The sequence below is a fragment of the Lissotriton helveticus genome, chromosome 7 (assembly GCF_964261635.1).
Source record: "Lissotriton helveticus chromosome 7, aLisHel1.1, whole genome shotgun sequence".
Lineage (NCBI taxonomy): Eukaryota > Metazoa > Chordata > Amphibia > Caudata > Salamandridae > Lissotriton > Lissotriton helveticus.
This window is the reverse complement of record NC_136068.1, coordinates 1,035,234,940-1,035,256,331: the sequence shown is the minus strand read 5'-3', so window position 1 is coordinate 1,035,256,331 and position 21,392 is coordinate 1,035,234,940. Positions and strand designations below refer to the sequence as shown.

At 44.6% G+C, this 21,392-nt stretch overlaps 1 protein-coding gene across 2 annotated transcripts in view; it reads right to left on the bottom strand.

Moving 5' to 3' along the window:
* Window positions 1-21,392, bottom strand: part of MAFG (MAF bZIP transcription factor G) — a 106,155-nt gene that overhangs the window by 70,241 nt on the left and 14,522 nt on the right. Inside the window, exon 1 of one of the 2 annotated variants that reach the window (XM_078653784.1) lies at window positions 16,372-16,515. The exons of the other annotated variant lie outside the window; for it this stretch is intronic. The gene's annotated coding sequence lies outside the window, so the exon portion shown is untranslated. Of the gene's footprint in view, window positions 1-16,371; window positions 16,516-21,392 lie in introns of those variants that run through there. 2 annotated transcript variants of the gene reach the window in all.

Sequence of the window (21,392 nt, the reverse complement as noted above, 5' to 3'; positions counted from 1 at the left end):
AGAATTTCGCACAAGCAAATCTCCACATGCATAATATTTTCTTGTGCTAAAATGAAGTTCACAAATATTTTCTAGGAATGAGAATTGCTGACCTACTTCTGAAAATTATGGTGAATTCATGAAAACTGTACATCTGCACTAATGCAGGGATGTATGCCATGGGACCATATTGGCATGCAAAATGTTTTTTGTTAACCAAAAATATTTTGCTTTTGCCAGTGTTTGTTGTAATGATGAGGGTCCGGAAGCTCCCACAACAGTACAGTTTTACAAAAAATATGTCAAAACAAGACCTGCATTGACAAAAATAAGTCTGACCACCAATATCATACCCATTCGCTTTGCCAATACTTGTTTTTTTCCAGTTTCATATAATTTTGTTGAAACTGGTTACACTGATTTTCCATTATCAATATGTTTGGGAAATACTAGCATGCATCAACACATTTTACTAAATGAGTCTTCAAATAAATTGTACCTAAAATGACCAAGTAGTTTAGCAGGAAGTTTTTTCCTTGTTGCCCTTTTTTAAAGAATCCGCAATCTTGCTTTCAAAGCTTTTGCATATATTTGCATCTAATCAGAGAGCATCCTGGTAGCATTATACTTAAAGCCCACTTATTCCCCAAGGACTGATGTCACCTACTTTAACAGTCCCAGCCCTAACCACCACCCTCTCGCTCCATTAGCGCCATTATATCCCTATGGGATAAATGTTGCGCTTTATAAATAAATAAATAAGTAGCCTCAAAATGTTAGACTTTGTCAAACAACTGTACACATTTTTACACTGGAACCACTGTCTGTAGTGCAGTCTGAACTTATGTTTCCTTATAGCGGTCACCCTAATATTAACAGCTTTGTATTAATGAACCATAATTACTAGTTCAAACAGCATTAACATGCGAACATAAATATTACCTTAACTGCAGACAATGCCCTTCCATCATTCATAACGTGCTAGTATAATCTGGCAGCCAAAGTGTCTGTGCTGCAGGGGCGTTGGACCTACTTGCCCCAAGGACAAAATAAACATGAAAACGTGTTGGCCTTGACCCCAAACAATATGTCCTGGGCATCGGGCTATAGAAATTCCACATCCCTGACCCTACACCCACCAGGAGTGGAATGCGCAGACCCCAAACATTAAAATCACATGCCAAGATGGGAGTCAAGATACCCAATGAAGTCCACATGTCATAGGGTCTAATCAAGAGTGGAGTCTACTGACCCTCCCTCCAGCACCTTCACGAAGACACCTTGAATCTAGAGTCCACAGATCAAGGTAGTTAAATTTACTGGCCTCTACTCGCCTTTAGGACCTCGGAACCCAAGAGTTTGAATGCACAAGCAAGTAGAACAGACTCTGTAGAGCCTTAAGAGCACACCGACCACATCTGTTAGAACTCGCATCTTGCCCACTCTCAATGTTAGGAGCAGACTACAAAATCCTTAGTAAAGTACTAGTGGTCTTGTGGTAAATAAATAAATAATACCTCTATTTTTGACTGGATATAACAATAACAGATAGCTCAATAAATAAGAGTCAAGATTCGAGGTAGTAGGAGTTTGCAGGTTTAATACAGCATAAAGGACAGGAACAGGACAACCTGCACGGGCAAGATCTGGGATGACTAGCAACTTTTAATAACAGTGCACAAGCATATATACTAAAATAATTGCATTACAGTGCATACAGTAGGCGTAGCAGTGGGTGGGGTTCGTAGCAGTCGCGAAAGATAAGGGTGAAAGTAGGTGTAACAGGAGGCGTGTACATAGACATGTGATGTAAACGTAACAGAATATGTCATAAATGGGGCGGAAACATGGAGGGGGCTACCTAAGGAGCCGGGACCTCTAACCTAGTGGTGCGCGCAAACTGGCAATGACGTGTGACTAGGGAGAAGCTGGGGGCTATGACTTCTGCGCTAGAAGCAGAGACTGAAGTCTGGAGAGTCAGAGCGACATGTACCTAAACACTATCTAGTATCTGATGTTTAGAGAACATGTTGATAGAATCCAAAAGTTATCAGGGTAAAGGCTAACAGACACTAAGACTGGTGCATGCATTATTCTACATGTAGTGTGTGTTGAGGAATATTAAATGACCATTAATACAGTATTTCTCTTACATGGAGACGTAAAGGCTAGACTGTGACTGAAACTATTGATGCGATTCAGTAGCTTAGGAATGCAGAGAAGGAGGGCTGGACTGATAACTAGAATCATAACATACTCTTGGCAGACTGGCAGGCAGAGCCAGGCTGAGCCGGGCACTGTGAGGCAGGAAGTAAGTGAAGGGTCATGGATACAGGTGGGGGCTGTATCGCTCCTCGGAGAGGGTTCAGGAGACAGGAGCTGAATCTGAGTCCGGGCCCTTTTGAGGCCTAGAAACGGAGACTTTTCAATGAATTTAACGTGTACACTGTAAAACGTGGCAACATAGCTTTACAGAGGCCTAATACTCATAGCTTTCACGAGAACTGGAAACTGGCATACTAGAGATGGACACAACTGTAATTGCGTCTTTAATCGATCATGGGGAATACATATGCATATTAATCATGCACACATAACATAACATGGGGAACACGTAGGGACACAGAACATGGCAAAATGTACTTTTCCACATTCCCTCCTTGTCACTGCGTTTCCATCAAGAAACATCAATATTCATGATACCATCTATCATTTCATACAGTATCATTTGCTCGTCTCGAATTTTCTTGGAACGGGATCTAGGACGGGACTTGGGACTAGGAATACAAGAGGTAGCACAAATGCCGCAAATCGCAGGGCCACATTGTATACAGAGGCAGCAACTGAATATGATCGCTACTGCAATACCTAGAAAGGACAATACTTTCCATCCCCAGGCAGAAATAATACTCCAAAACCAACCGGACCATGTCCAGGTGCCTGGATTCTGGTGTAACTGATGGGCAATTTTATGAAGTCTGGTTATAGCTGAATAAACAGACGGCGCGTTATTAGGAATGAAAATGCAGCAACTAGATCCGATGACTCTACATGCTCCTCCTCTATCGGCCAGTATGACGTCAAGAACGAGACGATTTTGGAGCACGACAAATCTCATAGCAGATTGCTCTTCGGTTAAGTTACCTAGGGCAGAAGCAGTCTCATTCACTACTGCCTCAAGGGTTCTGGTTAATCTACGGATTAACTTACTATTCTGGATAGGTCCTATAAAGAAAAAGAATCCTCTATTGAAATCTGTATACTGTTCTAGAGCAGTTTCAGTTTGGTCGACAATCGGGGACTCGATCTCCCTTCTATGTCTAATGTGTACTAGATGTGTGTTTCTGTGATAATCAGATGGGGCTAGGAAAACTGGTGGCAGTAGGAAGGCAATGTAACAGGTTCCCTCCCAATCGAGGGGCAGACGAACATATGCGGTCTGACCACAAACAAAATAAGAATGACGTGAAGCTTTGAAAATAGATTTCCCACTGTCACTATACTTGATAATAGTAGTACAATCACTATGTCCTACATGTACGGAACCATTATTTCTGACACATACTTCGCCTTTGACTGGTAGTACTGAAATAGCAGGTAAGTCTGGAGTAGGATCAGACTGAACATTCAGGACCATGAAATTCGAAGAATAATTACCCAAATTATAAACTTCATTTTCTAGATCTAACCCTGTTCTGTGGGGAAGACCTTGCTTGTCTGGAAAACATGTACTGTTCAGAAAGGACATATCCATTGAAGATGACGTTAACGTGGACCAGGCTCCACAGGAACCATTATGTGAAAACGGATAAGGAAACAGTGGCAGAACTCCCTTAGGTATCTGGAAAGGGGGGAGTCGACCACACACCCAACAATTAGTGGCATTGCTGGTCTGGTGTGAATAATGTAACATACGGATAAATGAATTGTTGCGCATAGCAAGACGATAGGATAGTTCGTGAGGAGGCAGATCACTAAACGTGTGCTCTACTGTAGCATTAGAAGACTTATTTACATGAGAAATTGGAAAACATAAATGAAATGCATAACTCGTGCAGGTAACCATTAGGCTGAGAAACAATATAAAACTTAGAAAAACGATACATCGGATTGAGTTTTGACTAACTCTCTCACTATGGGGGTCTATTTCATACATGTCAGATACCTGTCTAACCGTTTCACCTAGGGGAGGACTTAGACAATTAAACTGGCTGACTTATTTTACTAGACCGGAGCTTCTTTTTATACTCCTGCTGCGGAGTTTCCTCTAGCAGGGGAGGCTTTGAATCAATGTCATTTGCGGGACAGTCCTTAAGAATAATATCTCGGCAGTCTTTAAAATCGTGACAATCCTTGGAAAAGTTCTTGGAAACAGTTTGTAGTCGGGATCCGTGAAATTTCTTAACATGAGACAAATGGACCCACCCCTTACGGCCCTCCAACTTCACGGCCGTACGGGTGGTCAGAAGGACTTGCTTCGGTTCCTTCCAGCGAGGCTCCAGCGGACTTGAACGATCAAAATTGCGGACGAGGACCAAGCTTCCTGGAACGATTTCATGCGGTTTCACCTCGGTATTGTCTGGAAATGCGGCGGCAACCTGTGAACGACAAGAGTGGAGGGCAGACATCAAGGAAGCTAGGTAATCTGTCAGCATATTACTGGAAACATCGGTAATACTTCGGGGTCTGGGTGTACCCCACATATTTGGGGGGCGGCCGAATACGACCTCATACGGGGACAGACCTGATCTGGAATGTGCGACCATGCGCATATAAAATAGGGCGACTGGCAGAGCTACTAGCCAGTCCACACCTTTCTCTTGACAGATTTTAGCAATACGTATTTTCAAGGTTTGATTATGTCTCTCAACGAGACCGGCTGCTTCAGGATGGCGTACACAATGAAACTTCCACTGGTACCCTAACAAAAGGGAAACGTGCTTCATAAGTTCGGATGAGAATGGCTGGCCGTTATCAGAATACACGACCCTAGGGAGTCCATAGCGGGGGAAATATTCACGAACCAGCTGCTTGGCAGTGGTCGCGGCTGTGTAATCTGGGACTGGATATGCTTCTGTCCACCTGGACAAAGCGCATACAACTACAAGGACATACTTGAAACCTTGACATCGCTCCATCTGAATATAATCCATCTGGAGGACTTCAAAAGGGTGGTCAGGGGGTTGGAATCCACCTTGTTCCACCGGGACACTTTTACCTGGATTAAACTGGCAACATATCATACAGGTACGGACTTTCTGCTTGGCTGCAGCTCGTAAATGCTTGTTGAACCAAATGTTCTGGATACTGTCTAACATGGCTTTTTCCCCTAAATGTGCTGGACTATGTGCGGTATTGATAATGACTTGAACCATTGAGTCGGGGAGAAACCATGTGGCTTTTCCCTTCGTCAACCATCCTTGATCTGTCTGGACCCCTCCTTGTTCGGACCATTTCTTGATTTCATCGGGAGTAGCATGTGACTGGATATCTATGACATCTTGAGTAGGGTCCTTAACTGTCATACAAGTAGTCTGTTCTAGAGTGGATGTCGATGTCTTGTTAACTGGTATGTCTGGTGTCTGTGCTGTAAGCTTGGCTGTTCGATCTGCTAGATCATTACCTTGGGAAATAATGTCAGTAACTTTAGTATGTGCTTTGCATTTCATGATAGCGATAGATGTCGGTAAATGTATTGCATCTAACAGAGCTTGAATGAGGAGACCATGCTGAATCTTGGTTCCATGAGAAGTCATGAAACCTCTCTCCTGCCAGAGCACTCCAAAGTCGTGTACAACTCCGAATGCGTAGCGTGAATCTGTATAAATATTAACTTTCAGGTTCTTAGCGTGTATGCAGGCTTGAGTCAGAGCAACTAGCTCTGCTGCTTGAGCAGACAGGGTGTCAATACGGTGTGTCTCAATAACTTTAGTGTCAGTGGTCACTGCATACGCGGCTACTAGTTCTCCTGTACTTGTTCTCATACATGAACCATCCACATAAAGTGTCAGGTCAGGATCTGGTAATGGAATATCTGTCAGGTCTTGTCTTGGCTTGGTCATGGTATTAACTACTTCCACACAATCATGTGTGGCAGGACTTGAAATAACTGACGGTAACAGTGTAGCAGGATTCAGAACATTGCAGCGTCTGATTTCTATGTGAGGCTGGAACAGTGTCAATTCATAACCTGTTAAACGTGCAATTGTCAAGTGCTGAGTCTGTGTTCGATTTAAAAGAACTTCCACGGAGTGTGGAACTTGTACTGTCAAGGAATGTCCTAATACTATGGAATCACTTTGTCTGATAGCTAGTGCTGTGGCTGCAACTGACTTGAGGCACGCAGGCAGAGCCTGGGCTACTGGATCTAGTGTGCTCGAAAAATAAGCACAGGGCTTGTATTGTCCTGCTTGATCTTGTGTAAGAACAGATAATGCTGTACCATTACGTTCTGTGACAAAAAGTGTAAAAGACTTACTGTAGTTCGGTGTAGCTAGAACGGGAGCTTGGCATAAAGCTTTCTTTAGCTCATTAAAACTAAGTGTATGTTCAGATGTCCAAGGGAGAACAGTCGATACGGCTGCCTCCTGTGTCGTTAACTGTATCAGTGGCTTGGCTAGAAATGCATACTGAGGAATCCATTGTCTGCAATAGGAAGTAAGGCCGATAAAAGCACGTACCTCCTTCTGGGTCTTGGGCTGAGGAAGACTCGCTATTAACTGGATACGATCGGGTGTCAACTGCCTACCCCACTTGGACAGTAAGTGGCCTAAGTAGATCACTTGCTGGACACAGAATTGAAGTTTTGAAGGGGACACCTTGTGCCCCATCTCGGCTAGGAAGTACAAAACTGTAAGTGATGCTCGCTCGCAAGCACGTTCAGAACGGGCTGTGATCAGTAGATCATCGACATACTGGAGCAGGGCAGTGTCAGCTGGCATGTGAATATTGTCTAGTTGTCTCTTAAGTGCTTGACTGTAAATACTAGGACTTTCTGTGAAACCTTGAGGAGCTCGTGTGAATTTATAGCTCCTTCCATTTAAACAGAAACCGAAAAGGTACTGGCTATCTGGATGAATGGGGACACTGAAAAATGCGTTCTTGAGGTCTATGACTGTAAAAAATGTGGCTTCAGAATCAATGGCTGTCAATAGGGAAGAAATATCTGGAACAACTGGGTACTGGGGAATGATACATTTATTGAGTTCTCGAAGGTCAATCACTAATCGATATACTGGGGGTGCATTTGGATCAGTACGTTTCATGACTGGAATGATCGGAGAATTATATACATTGGAGTCAGTTTCTACAACTACTCCTTGAGCCATGAGCTCGTCAATAATTTTGGATAAGGCTGCTACAGCCTCAGGTGGCAGTCTGTACTGTCTGATTCGTGGTAACACTACACCTTGCTTGAGAGTCACACGATGGGGTGTGATTTGCATAAAACCAACATCAGTTGGACCTTGCGCCCATAGATGCTGGGGGACATTCAATAATCTGGGATCAAAATCACGTAAAACATAGTGACCCTTGAAGTCACGTAAAAACAAACGTATTCCCTCTGGGGAGCAGCAAATAACTGCACCTAATTCTTTCAGTGTCTTAATGCCTAACAAATTTTCTGGACATGACTTCGTAAGCAGTAGATCAGTAGTTCGGGACAATGGACCTACTTCTAGAGTAACTGGTTTGGATATCTCGTTTACAAAAGGCTTTCCTGAAAATCCAAGGGAAACATTTCTAGAGCCTGAGAGCGGAGCCCCTGGAACCTCGTCGTGACTAATAGTCGTCCTACTTGCCCCTGTATCAATCAGAAACTTTCTGTCTTTCCCTAATACTTGACTATGAACATAGGGACCTTCTTGATCTACAGGAATCTCGATGAGAGGCAAGCCTACCTCCCTCTCTAGGCTGTTTCATGAATATGGCTGATACTCTGGATACTCTGACTGTGCATACTGGTACATCTGCTGTGTAACATGCTGAGTTGCAGCAATAGGCTGCGGTGGTGGAACTGTCTGTTGTGCATTCTGTGGCTGAGAAGTCTGTGAAACTTGTTCTTGTCTAGGCGGACGTGGTCTTTCTTTAGTTTTACCAGTGGCTATGTTGTGTTTCAGAACTGCACACTCGTTTATAAAATGACCTGGCTGTTTACAATAATTGCATGTCCCTTTAACGGGAGCTGCAGGATGACTGGCTTGATTCGTACCCCTCTTCTGACTGTCTTGAGGAACAGATTGTGCAACTAGTACTTTCATTTTCGTGTCTTTCATACGTTTCCTTTCATGATCTTGCTCTTCTCTGCTTCTATTCTGATGATACTGGAGCATCTGTAACATTTGGGACGGAGTATTAGCTTGCCAGGTACTTTCGACTTTCAAAACTCGATTCTTAACTTGTGGACTCGAATTCTCGACTAGTTTAGTAACAAAAAGATGAGGGTATGACTCGCTACTCGTCTTGAGACCACTGTTAATGCTAAAGCATTTCTCGAATCTAGAATAAAAATCACTAGTGTCTTCGTCTTGTTTCTGTTTACAGGCTGAGATTGCATCCCAGTCTTCCTTTTTAGTGGCTAATAATCTTGGCAAAACTTGTATTAATAATTCAGGTAATTCTTTACATTTACCTCCTAGACCGGTACCTGGTACACGTGTATTTTCTTCAGCTTCTAGAGCTGTCCAATCTATCTTTTTCTCTCCCACCTCCCAATCTTTTTCCTTGAGTTTTTCGTATATGCCCGCAGGTAACAGGACTTTTAGCATTTTAATAATATCTGGATACGTGTATTCTCCCATACGGAGCATGTCCTTTAATTCTCGGTGGAACCCTGCTGGATCTTTGTCGTGACAGTGAATTAATTTCTTCATTTCTAAGAGTTCCATCTTGGTAACTGGGGTGTAAACAAATACTCGTTGCATTTCACCACCTGCTGTCCTAACTGGGTGTACTTCTCGTAACGGATTCTGTCTATCTATGTAAAACGGTTTACTTTCTGGGGGTGAGACATGAACAAAATGCGGGTTCAGAAACGTTCTATATTTGTGGCGCTGTTCTAGAATGACACTAATTAAATCGGTACCTAAACCTTTCCATCTATACTGGAGTAACTCGTTCAGGACATCATGTAACGGACCTGGATCAGAATGTTGACCCTCATACAGCGTAATGAGGTGCTGGATCATATACATACCCACCAGTCGCTGCTCGGCTGGGGGCAATTTCAGAAACATTTGTGCCACTATTTCGTCTGGAAAAGTGGTAGAATCAGTAATCCATCGGACTGCTGATCGGGCTAGTTCTTGTTCATGCATAGTACTTAATTCACTATAACCGATTCGTGATTTCAGAATTTGATCGGTAGCTTGAAATACTTGTTCTAGGGAACCTTGTTCTGGTGCTGGAAGATGAAAGACTTTCTTGTGTTCTAGGCGTAAATGTCGGTCTGGAAGTTTAGATTTACCTACATACGCTATTCTGGCGGTATTCTCGTCGTCTACCTCTTCAGTAGAAGAGTCATTTTCTTTCTCGCTTACTTGTGCTTCTCTGCGTTGTTCGTGTAACCTTATTATTTCTTTACGTATTTTCTTGTACATACTCTCTATACTATTGAGTGTCTTGTGCTTACCCTCGGCTATATTATCACTCCACCTTGTCAGAACTTTCATTTCGACCGGATCTTTAGTCAGGGAATCTTGTTCCCGTATTAAACAATTGATCAGAAACTTTAATAACATCAACTGGATCTCAGCTTTTCTGAGAGACATGACTTCACCAATACTTTCTGGATCTTGTCCTGTACGAATGAAACGATACATTCTGTCTAGATCTTCTTTCATATTCGGTAAGGTGACCAAATACTCGGACACCTGTCTTATACGTACGGAATATAGAACCATACTATCCTCGCCTGGGACTGGATCATAACAGCATTCAGTAAGAACTCGCCTGATTTCTGCAATGGACTTATATTTGGGCGTACGCTGTAACGCACGTTCATGTAACTCGATTGCTCCTAAACGCCTACTTGGCGGCGGGGTACCAGGAGGACCTCCTCCCGCGGCCCCTATACTGGAATCATCGACTGATACTCTTCGTGCTGGCAGAGTGGCTGATGTGGCGGGAATTTGTACTACGGGCTGGACCGGGGGTGCCGTAACAGGTACTGCACCAGGTGCCCCGGTGACTGGAGGAGCAGGAATTACATTATTTACAGGAGCTGGCAGAACAGGATTTGCATATTCTGGGACTGTGTCGTCCAAATAGGACGAGAGAAAAATATCAGCTGCGGTCGGTTTGTGACGCAGATTGGTCGGGACTAAGGGTGGCGGAAAATTACTGGATGCTTCCGGGGTTGCTTTTGGCAAGCCCTCGGCAAGAAGAGGATACATACCCTTAATAAGGGCATTTCTCTGTCTGTCTGACTGTTCGGTTTTAACTCGTTCACCTATTTCGATTAATTCCCTTTCTTGGGCTCTTTCTGAGGATTCTCTACTTAATTCTGACTTTCTGATTTCTTTTTCGGTTCTTTTATGAGATTCTTTGCGCCATAACTCGATGGCATCTTTCTGTGACTGTCTGGCTTTCTTTTTCCATAATACTTCTTCTACTCGCATGATGCACTCGGCATCCCACGTACCTGATACGGGCCATCTATACTTTTCCTCTAAGTTCTTGGTGTACTCCACCCATAAATCTAGATATAATATGGCGCTTATGCCATGCTTCTGATACATAAAATGACCTGGACTGTCCCTAGGCGGGACAGGAACTGCTTCTTCTAACAGACCTTTCCTAGTTCTTAACTGACGTAATTTGGAAAACAAAGGCATGACTGGGCTGGAGCCTAGACACAATACAATACACAATAAACACAATAATTACACCACTTTCATACCACGACATTGAAATACATGAATGACATTTAAAATAACAGTTCGGACAAAATTCCACCTGGAATACTGAAAACAGAATACATGAATTTCTCGAGAACAGAACAGACTAGAACAGAAACTAGATGCACTGCTAAAACAGTACGAAACTTACCGGTCTCATAAAGAGACACGTCGGGACCCGCATCCACCTAAATGGACACTTCGTGTTGGATCTGTGTACCCCAAACCCACGGACCAGAGACAATACAATTGACCCTGTCTAGATACTACCCCAGCAACGGTACTCACCGGGCAGCAAGAACGGAAGGCCTCGGACTGGACTGGACTGCTACGACGCCGGACGGACGAACTTCGGACTTCAGTTACGGGTGGGCCTCCGGATACCTCGGACCTTGGACTCTCGGCTTGGGCTCTGGTCGGGACTCGCCGCGTTCCTCCACCGCCTCGTCTGGATGCTGGACCGCAACCTCCGTCTCCTCCGTGGGCCTGAGGGATACTTGAAGCAGAAATATCTGCCACTGCGCAGGATGGTTCCGTCACGACTGCAGAGGATCAGGGGGCTTGCGTGGCTTCTCCGGCGCGTGGGGAAAGGGCAAGTCCCTATTCGGGCGCCATTATGTGGTAAATAAATAAATAATAACTCTATTTTTGACTGGATATAACAATAACAGATAGCTCAATAAATAAGAGTCAAGATTCGAGGTAGTAGGAGTTTGCAGGTTTAATACAGCATAAAGGACAGGAACAGGACAACCTGCACGGGCAAGATCTGGGATGGCTAGCAACTTTTAATAACAGTGCACAAGCATATATACTAAAATAATTGCATTACAGTGCATACAGTAGGCGTAGCAGTGGGTGGGGTTCGTAGCAGTCGCGAAAGATAAGGGTGAAAGTAGGTGTAACAGGAGGCGTGTACATAGACATGTGATGTAAACGTAACAGAATATGTCATAAATGGGGCGGAAACATGGAGGGGGCTACCTAAGGAGCCGGGACCTCTAACCTAGTGGTGCGCGCAAACTGGCAATGACGTGTGACTAGGGAGAAGCTGGGGGCTATGACTTCTGCGCTAGAAGCAGAGACTGAAGTCTGGAGAGTCAGAGCGACATGTACCTAAACACTATCTAGTATCTGATGTTTAGAGAACATGTTGATAGAATCCAAAAGTTATCAGGGTAAAGGCTAACAGACACTAAGACTGGTGCATGCATTATTCTACATGTAGTGTGTGTTGAGGAATATTAAATGACCATTAATACAGTATTTCTCTTACATGGAGACGTAAAGGCTAGACTGTGACTGAAACTATTGATGCGATTCAGTAGCTTAGGAATGCAGAGAAGGAGGGCTGGACTGATAACTAGAATCATAACATACTCTTGGCAGACTGGCAGGCAGAGCCAGGCTGAGCCGGGCACTGTGAGGCAGGAAGTAAGTGAAGGGTCAGGGATACAGGTGGGGGCTGTATCGCTCCTCGGAGAGGGTTCAGGAGACAGGAGCTGAATCTGAGTCCGGGCCCTTTTGAGGCCTAGAAACGGAGACTTTTCAATGAATTTAACGTGCACACTGTAAAACGTGGCAACATAGCTTTACAGAGGCCTAATACTCGTAGCTTTCACGAGAACTGGAAACTGGCATACTAGAGATGGACACAACTGTAATTGCGTCTTTAATCGATCATGGGGAATACATATGCATATTAATCATGCACACATAACATAACATGGGGAACACGTAGGGACACAGAACATGGCAAAATTTACTTTTCCACAGTCTGACTGATGAAAGACGTGACCTGTCTGGTTCACGCTGACCAGAACGGCTTTATCCCTGAAAGATCCACCACACTCAATATCCGGAGACTTCATTGAGTGATGGAGCAGGCCTCACTACGGTGTTAGACTTAGAAAAGGTATTTGACACTGTTTACTGAGGCTACCTTTTTCCCCACACTGAAAAATTGGGAATAACCTGGGGATTGCAGAAGCTGATCAGGCTCTTCTACATTAACAATAGGCTGACTTGTCTCGCCTCCAATTTCGGAGAGTAGGGGCACCCATCACGGTTGTCCCCTTTCACCGCTGCTATTTGCTCTGCCAATGGAGCCTTTGTCTCAATGGCTTTGCCAGAGTGGTGAGGAGTGGGTTATCCTATTGAATGACGAAGTGCACATGATCTTGCTTTATGCGGACAATATTCTCTTGTATATACGTGATATCCACACGGGGGTCCCCGAATTTGCAGGAAAATTTGAGGAATATAAGAGGGCATTGACACTGCAAGTTAATTGGGCGAAGTCATGTGTCTTTCCACTTCAAGGTGGCTGTCCTTCACAAGAAATAACTGTAGTGACCACTTGATGAGATGGTAACCTTGTATGTTCCAGTATTTAGGGGTCAATATATACTGGAACACCCAGGACCTTATAGATGGGAATTTACCCAGGGCTATTTCCTCCTTGTCCGCAGATGGCATTCTGGAGTACCTCACCACTTGAAGTAAGGGTTGCATATCTTTTCTTTCATAACCTTCCGGTGTCAATCCCAAGATCCACTTTCCCTCCATTGCATGTGATGTTGGGAGTTTTTATATGGAACAAGGGTAGGAGGCGAGTGGTGGCACTGTGCAAGCTACAACTGCCAGTGGATAAGGGTGGCCTTTGAATATTACTATCTGGCGGCACAGCTGCAGTGGCCAGCGAGGTGGCTGGCAGGTAGGCAGACTGATGAGGTAGGTAGAATGTCAGTGGAAAGAGCACAGGCGATGATAGGGGAGGCACTATTCCCAGGGGCAGGACTCCCCGCTAGGCTAATAATCTAGTACGCATCGCCTGCAAGAGGTATTAGGAACTTATAGGGTGGGATGGCCTGGCAGCACGCTGAGACGCTGGTGTAAGTACTCTAGGGGATGTGTTCCAGGATAGGGCACTTATACCCTTGGGTCAGCCGCAGGAGGAATGTGAGCTACCAGCAAGACACTTCCTGGTTATTGGCAGATTGGTAGCAGAGCAGGGCAGTCTATGGAACATCACTGACAGTGAACCAGAGCAGCATCCCCTTGTGTACGCTTTACACATCATGGGAGGTGGCTGCTGTTTGGTCACTTGGTTTGCCAAGGTGGGAGCACACAAAATTGACCCCCTAATAGTGATGCTTAGAAGTTGGGAGAAAGACAAAGGACGGGAAAGGGCACATAAAGAGTGGAAAAGGGCCACACAATATCCACGGAAATTGGCCCGCAATGCTAAGTTTCAATATATCCAATATAACATATTGCCTAGAGCTTACCTCACAAGCCTTCACAAAAGGTTTCATGCTTCCCAACTCAGCCCTAGGTGTCACACGCACAATGCGGATTTAGTTCTGTAACTGCCATGCAACAGCGGCATTGTGGAGAGTGGTTACGAACACATTAGCAACACAGATGGGTCGTACTGACCTACATACATTGGAAGGGGCATTGCTATTTCTGTACAGACGAAGGAAGTCCCAAAAGATGACCACCCAATTCATAGACTTGGCGTTACATATAGCATGCCTTCAATTTTTTATTTATTTTATATTTTTATATAGCGCCTGAATAGACCCCCGAAGGGGTATCTCCGCACTTTTGCCAGGGAAGAATTAAACTCATGCTAATCCATGGTCAGAGGAAACAGTTGGGCTATGATCGTGAGTTTAGATGTTCATAAATAGGTGAGTTTTAAGGGATTTTCGGAAGGCTAGGTGATTAGTGATTTGTCTCAGTGTATGGGGCAGTGAGTTCCAGAGGACAGGTCCAGTGTGGGCCAGGGCACGGCCTCCCTGTCTCGATTTTTTAATTCTGGGTACCTGTATTAGCTGTTGATTGCTGGAGCGTAGGGATCGTCCGGGAACATATGGTGAGAAGGCTTTCGTCAGATACTTGGGACCAATACCTGACAAACATTTGTGGATGGTACATAGGATTTTAAACTTAATGCGTTGCCGCATTGGGAGCCAGTGGAGTTTAGTCAGCAGAGGGCGGGAGGGAGTCCTAGGTGGTACATTAAGGACAAGCCTCGCCGCGGTGTTTTGGACTATTTGCAATTTTCAATTTGCAATTTTCAATAACAATACATTGGAAAGCACATACTCCCCAGAGTGAACAGCACTAGAGTGCCGCAACATTAAAATTGGATAAGGCGGAGAGAGTGGCACTAAGAAGAGAAGAGGTCAGAGGGTTGCGAAGAATACCCTTAGTTGGGCTGTGGGAGAACATAATGCAAGAGTTGCTATTGCTGCATAATACCCCTTCAGAAGGACAGACGATAAGCAGACCTTAATGGTGCCAACATGGGGTGCCGCATGTCCAAATTCGTCTGCGATGACCCTGACCACGCACCCTGCGGTTCGGATGGTCTCTGCCTCAGACCCTGACACATGACCACCCATTAGCACTGGACGCCCACATAAGGGGAGAGGATGAGGGGTTAAGCACACCAAAATACAGTAAATAGGTACACAATGAAACAGTGTAGGAACACCACAAAGAGATATGAGATAAAAAAGAAGACATACATAAAGTGTGACCCTACTGTTGCGATCTGAAGCCAACGTTATTTATTAAAGACCGTTTATGATATACTGAACCATTTGCTTCAGCCAATATCTTATGATGGTCACAAATGTAAGCTCTGAAATACATTTTCCTATAATATACCTCATGATACCTTGTACTGTGACAAAATCTAATAAAAATGGTTTACAAAAAAAAAAAAGAGCACAGACCACATGCCTGTGTGATTGAAGCCTTGAATGCGCAAAACCTAGAGGTTTAGTACAGACAATGAAAGGGGTGTTCAGGGAACTCCAAGAGTGGACTCAAAGACCCCTAGATTGGAGGCCAGAGGACTGACAGATGCAACTTCAGTCCCTGAGAACTGAGTGACAAACCCGTAGCTAGTTCCCAGATCTAATTGTCAGGGTAGCAACTTTACACTGCTCTGTTGAGCTATATTAATTCATGTTTAATGCATGTAGAAAGACACAAACGTATATTATCTCATATGGAAACTATCCATCAACCTAAACCAAAATCTTTCTGGTAAAGGTGATCACGGCAACTCCAGTTTCATAACAAACGTCAGTGGTATTGAGATAGTCACGGGCACAAAATGCTATTATTGCAGCTGTACAAATACATGAAATATTTTTGCATCCTACAATATTTTTTAAAGTATTCACTACAATATATAAACCTGATTCTCCTAAAACGAGGTTTATGTTGCATTTCTCTGATTTACATTAAAACTATGATTATGGTATGGAAACGTGCATCTTGCAAGTCGTTTTAGTATTAGACATATTGCATGGGGGTAGGGAGTAAAGTGCAGGAAAGAGTAAATGAGAGTGAACGCCAGCGAGGCGAAACCTACAAGCACAAACGGACACAGAAGGCAGACAGAAGAGAGGAGTAAACTTGAGATAAAAGTCTGAAATGGAGGGAGAGAGCGAGGCACTGCTGGTCCCACCTTTGAGAATCCAATGAACAATGGCAGAATGGGCGGCACTCAGCAGCTGCCACACTCGGTGTCCACACTCACGGCACGCTCGAGGGTCTGCTGAGAGCAGGACACTGGGGGTAGAGGTCTGCGGGCGACGGCTCGAGCCAGACCAGGAAGCGCGCGGGGACGAAGCCTCAGTCTCGTCACGCTGACTCAGCACATCCTACTATCAGTGAGGCCTCACACACCCAGTCACATCCTGCATAATGCCTCCTCCCAGGCACTCGAAACACTATGCTGCAGGCCCATCTCTCATTGGGGGGGCTTACAATTGGCCCTGGAGCCCCTACTTGTTGCCCACAGTGCAAACTCCAGAAGTGACTGTGTGCAACCGTGAAGGGGGAGGCCGCAGCCTGCTCTGTCCATCTCATGTCGCTGCACCCTCGGGACCGACTGAGGGGACAACACTGAGCTGAACTAAAGGGGCGTGGGGGGACTCAGAGAGGGGCAGAGTCCCAGATCTGTGGGCACTGCACAGCTGCTCTCTGAGTGAGACGGTAGGGTATAGCTCACCTGCTGTCCAAGGCTGCCTCGTGCAGTCATCACGGCTTAAGGGCACCCTTTACCTTAAGTCCACATGCCCAATTTCCTACGCATGCACCTCTCCTTGTCTCCTCTTATGGGCAGGATTTGTCAAAAGTCTATTTAGTGCCATATGCAGAGGCTGGGCTGCTCCGCACACACGAGGAAATGAAAAATCCCCACATTGGTGGTGCCATGGCTAGTATCCAACAAAGGTGCTCTCTGGCATGAGGGTCGAGCTCAAACATAACTTGATTAAATACTGGAACTTCACATCTAAGTGACATCATTCTTTGTATAGAACAAAAGCTATAGTGTGCTGGCAGTGAACCAAGGCATGATTGGACATCACAAGGGGTGTTTCATTTGAACACCTGACTGCCTCTTCAAGCAGTCACAGACCGTAAACTCCTGAAGACAGATAGGCTCCTGGTGAGGATGGATTGGCGACACTTCCCCTCTGAAAGCTTGAAGAAGGGACAAAAGACTCAGTCAAATACATTTGCATGGAGTACCTTGATATCAGAAGGCATCATCGGTTTCAAACTGGTCAAGAAACCATCTAGAATTTTCTAGCATTGTTTAGCCGTGTTCTTAAGATGAAAATAACTTTATCCACCCCCCCCTTTGCATCGGGGTGAAAAAAGACCTGCACCAAATTGTGTTTGAGGTATCGTACATCACATATTCCCCAGAACTGATACTTGACTTTAAATGTTGCATTTCGTCTCTCTGGCATGTGTTTCTTTAAATTAGAGTGTGAATCAAATAATCTATTTTTTATACAATCAATACAGTCTTTCATGTGGGTCAGAAGAGCCAATGGGTTTTGTGCAAGATGTTTTTAGACACTACAGTAGAGGGTCATTCCTCATAAAGCATGAGGGACAACAGAAAAGTCAGGGAATAAGTGAGGAAAATCAGACCTGATCACAAACTGGTAAGTAGCTCAGTGGGTTAACCTGATAGCAGAAAATACAATATGGCCAGCAGCTCATATTAATGTAGGTCAGCGGTGATGATTCTGTGTAGAGAAGTGGAATGCAGCCTGGGGAATATTGGGTGGATACATTCCTTTTGATTGGGATCTCCACTGGTATGCATTTTATGGTTCCCAGTCTTCAGGCAGCACTGTTCCTGTGGGCCATTTGCACAATTCTGTTATTCTTTGTCTGGGTCTCTCCGTAAGGCAGGATTGGAGGCTCACTTAATCCATGGTTAGAGGTCCTCAAGAAGGTATGTTGGATGCTTTCACTGGCCTCTGAATGTAGATCTCAACTACAGCACAGGTCGGGCAGCGTCAATCCCTTTGGATGTAGTTCTTTCTGGAACTGCTTCATTCCTCTATTAATGCATTAAGAAGAACATCCCAGGAACATTCTGTTTATGGGGGAATCTTCCTTGGGGCATCATCGGATGCATCCCTTCCTTAAGGAGTGGGGTCTTCCTTAGGGTGTGATGGGCAGCTATATGTCTCTGAGTTTGGAACCTGCCCGGGTTATTGCTGTGTGGTTCCAGTCTGTTCTGGAAGGTGGTCTCCCTGCTTAAGCGCTGCTGGGCATCTTGAAAGGGGATCCTTTCCATGGGATACTCAATATGTTTCCATTCTTCACTGAGATTAACAGGCAGTTTCATGTTCCTTTACTTGCACGTCATCCTAGGGTATGTCAGGTGGCTCCTTTTTTTCATATGGTAGGAATTTTGTCTGGGGTATTTTTTTTTATAGTAGCTAATGTCACAACGCTGTAGAATACACTGGCCATCCAACTATGACACACAGATCAACTACTCCTGTTTAGGAAAGCACAGAAAATGTTATTGTTGAGAAAGAGTTTGTCTGCCACAATGCTCTGCTGCCTCTGGTCACCAATGCTCCACAAACACCATGATGATGATGATGATGATGCCCTGATAACTTACTGGTAATCCTCATTACTCTTAGTCCTACCAATCACACTTGTTACAACATGAGGCTGACTCCGTCCTCTAGACAGAAAACAAAATCCCACACACAGGAGTATTCTAGTTAGCTTTACCCATCCACATGGGTACCATATAAGCACGGGCTTACCCAGAATCCTCCTGAAGTATCGAAACAAAATCAAAGGCTCGTAGGGGGGAGCAACGTAATAACTAAGAAGGAAAAATTGGACCAAGAGTCCAGTCATTGCAACATGAGGTACACCAAATAATCAGCCTTTGAAAAAAAATGCATTATATAGCAAGTATGCACACCCGTTTTGATGCACTGAACCTGTGAACTAATAGAAACTGTTAAGCAATTCATTTCAAAACTGAACTTAACACCCCCAAAAAGTTCTTAGAACAATCCAGAACATTTTTCAGGCTGTAATGTCTCCCAAAGTAGAGCACAAAGACCAAGCGGATGCTCTATAAATCTCTGAAAGAGACACATCATGGTACGCTGTCCACGATGCAGCAACGCTCCCAGTAGATTGACCCTGAATCAAGCTGCCTCCAGACAAGCTCTGTTGAGCCTCCAGGTATACTTCAACCACCTACTCAATGTGGCTATAGTTGCAGACATGTCTTGACCTGCTTGCCCAAAAGTCACAAAAAGTCGATCAGTCTTCCTAAATGCTTGAGACCTGTCAAAATAAAATGGAAAGGGTACGTTTAACACCCAGAGAGTTTAGAGCCTTCTCCTCCTCTGAGAAAGGAGAGAAAGGAAAGAAGGGAGAATCGTCGCTTGGGAAACGTGAAAGAAGAGTGAAACTTAGGTAAAAAAGAAACATCCAGACGTAGGACGGCTTTATCCTTGAAAATCTGAGAAAAAGAGGACAATAGAGTAAAGCAGAAAGCTCCCCAATCCTTAGAGCATGTGTGATAGCCACTATAAAGAGAACTTTATAGGAGAGAAATCTCAAACCAACTTCCCCTAGAGGCTCAAAGGCAGAGGTTTGTGAACAGACAGTAAACCCCAAGTGGGAGAGGATTTTACCATAGGTCATGAAATAAAGAAACTCTTTAAAACTCTGTGAATCAATTTCTCCCAGAGGCTCAGAAAACTCTCTAAATACCTTGACACAGATCGGTGAGAGTAGAGAGAAAAAGATCAAGTTGATTGCCCTCCAGCAAAAACTACAAGATTGTTGAAAAAGAACAGAACAAAACCAAGAGATCATGCTAGGAGCACCATTTGTGAAAAATATACCAATGACTAGAGTAGGCTTTGAGAGTCACAGGGAGACCCTTATTTAACAGGTTCGCCCTTTCAACCTCCAAGCAGGGAACGGGATGAAGATGTGGAGGGCAAGAAGTCTCGAAAGGAGATAGAGTTTAACAGGAGAGGCCAAGTGGCCAGTTGCTGTAGAAGAGGAAACCATGAACCCCTTCGCCAGAACGGACGGATCAAGATCATCTCTGCTCTCTCCCGTTGAATCTTTGCCAACGTCTTTGTGATCAACGGAAATTAAGAGAAAGAATAAAGGTACCTCTTGGGCAATCCACCAAGCGAGTGTCCATGCACTGGGCTTCCTCCTTCTGAAACCCTGAACAATACCTCAGAACCTTGAAATTGTACCTTGATGCATAAAGCTCCAGAAACGGCCAACCTAACTTCCAACAGAGCTGGAGGAAGATCTTGTGTGACAAAACTAGGTTCAGTGATGAGGGGAATGTCATGCTCAGCTGAGCCACATGAGAGTTATCTGCATCCTTGATGGGAGATGTTGTCAACTCAGAAGATTGAACTCTCTGCCCAGCGACCAATTGATGACTGTACATGATTCAAGGTTTTGGATTTGGTGCTCCCCTAATGATTTATGTAGGCAATGTAGATCGTGTTGTAGGAGAGCTCTGTAGACTGCCATGAGTTCCCTCCAATTGGACGACTCCCTCTGCTCCTACCACGGCCACTGGTTGATCCTACCGCATATGCATGCCCTTGATCAGGTTGTGAGTGTCCTACCACCATTCCAATTCCTAGACCTGGCTGGCGAGAGTAACCAAGTGAACGAGAGAGTGAGTCTTCTGAGAGTAGAACCTGTGTAGCTGCCAAAGGAATGGTCATAGATGTAGGCGTGCCCATGGGACTAGGAATACAAATATCTCCATATGCCCCTGAAGATAGTCGTCTAACTAAGGGTAAACTGGACTACCATGTAAGTGAAGATAAGACATAACTGGAGCCATCATCTTGGTGAAAGCCCTAGGGGCTGATTGTATGACGAAGTGGAGGACCCAAAACTGCCAATGACGACTCCCGAAAAAAATCTCAGAAAACTCCAGTCCTGCTGAGCAGGAGGGATATGCAGGTAAGCATTCATTGGATCCAGGGTAATCATGAACGTTAGAGATGGAATTAATGGGGTATTCCTCTGAAGGGTTTTCATCTTTGACTTGGACATCGGTGATGAAGAACTTCAGAGCCTTCAGGTCTATCGCTAGATAATAACCCTGAGATGATTTATTGATCAGGAAGACAGAGTAGACCAACCCCCCCA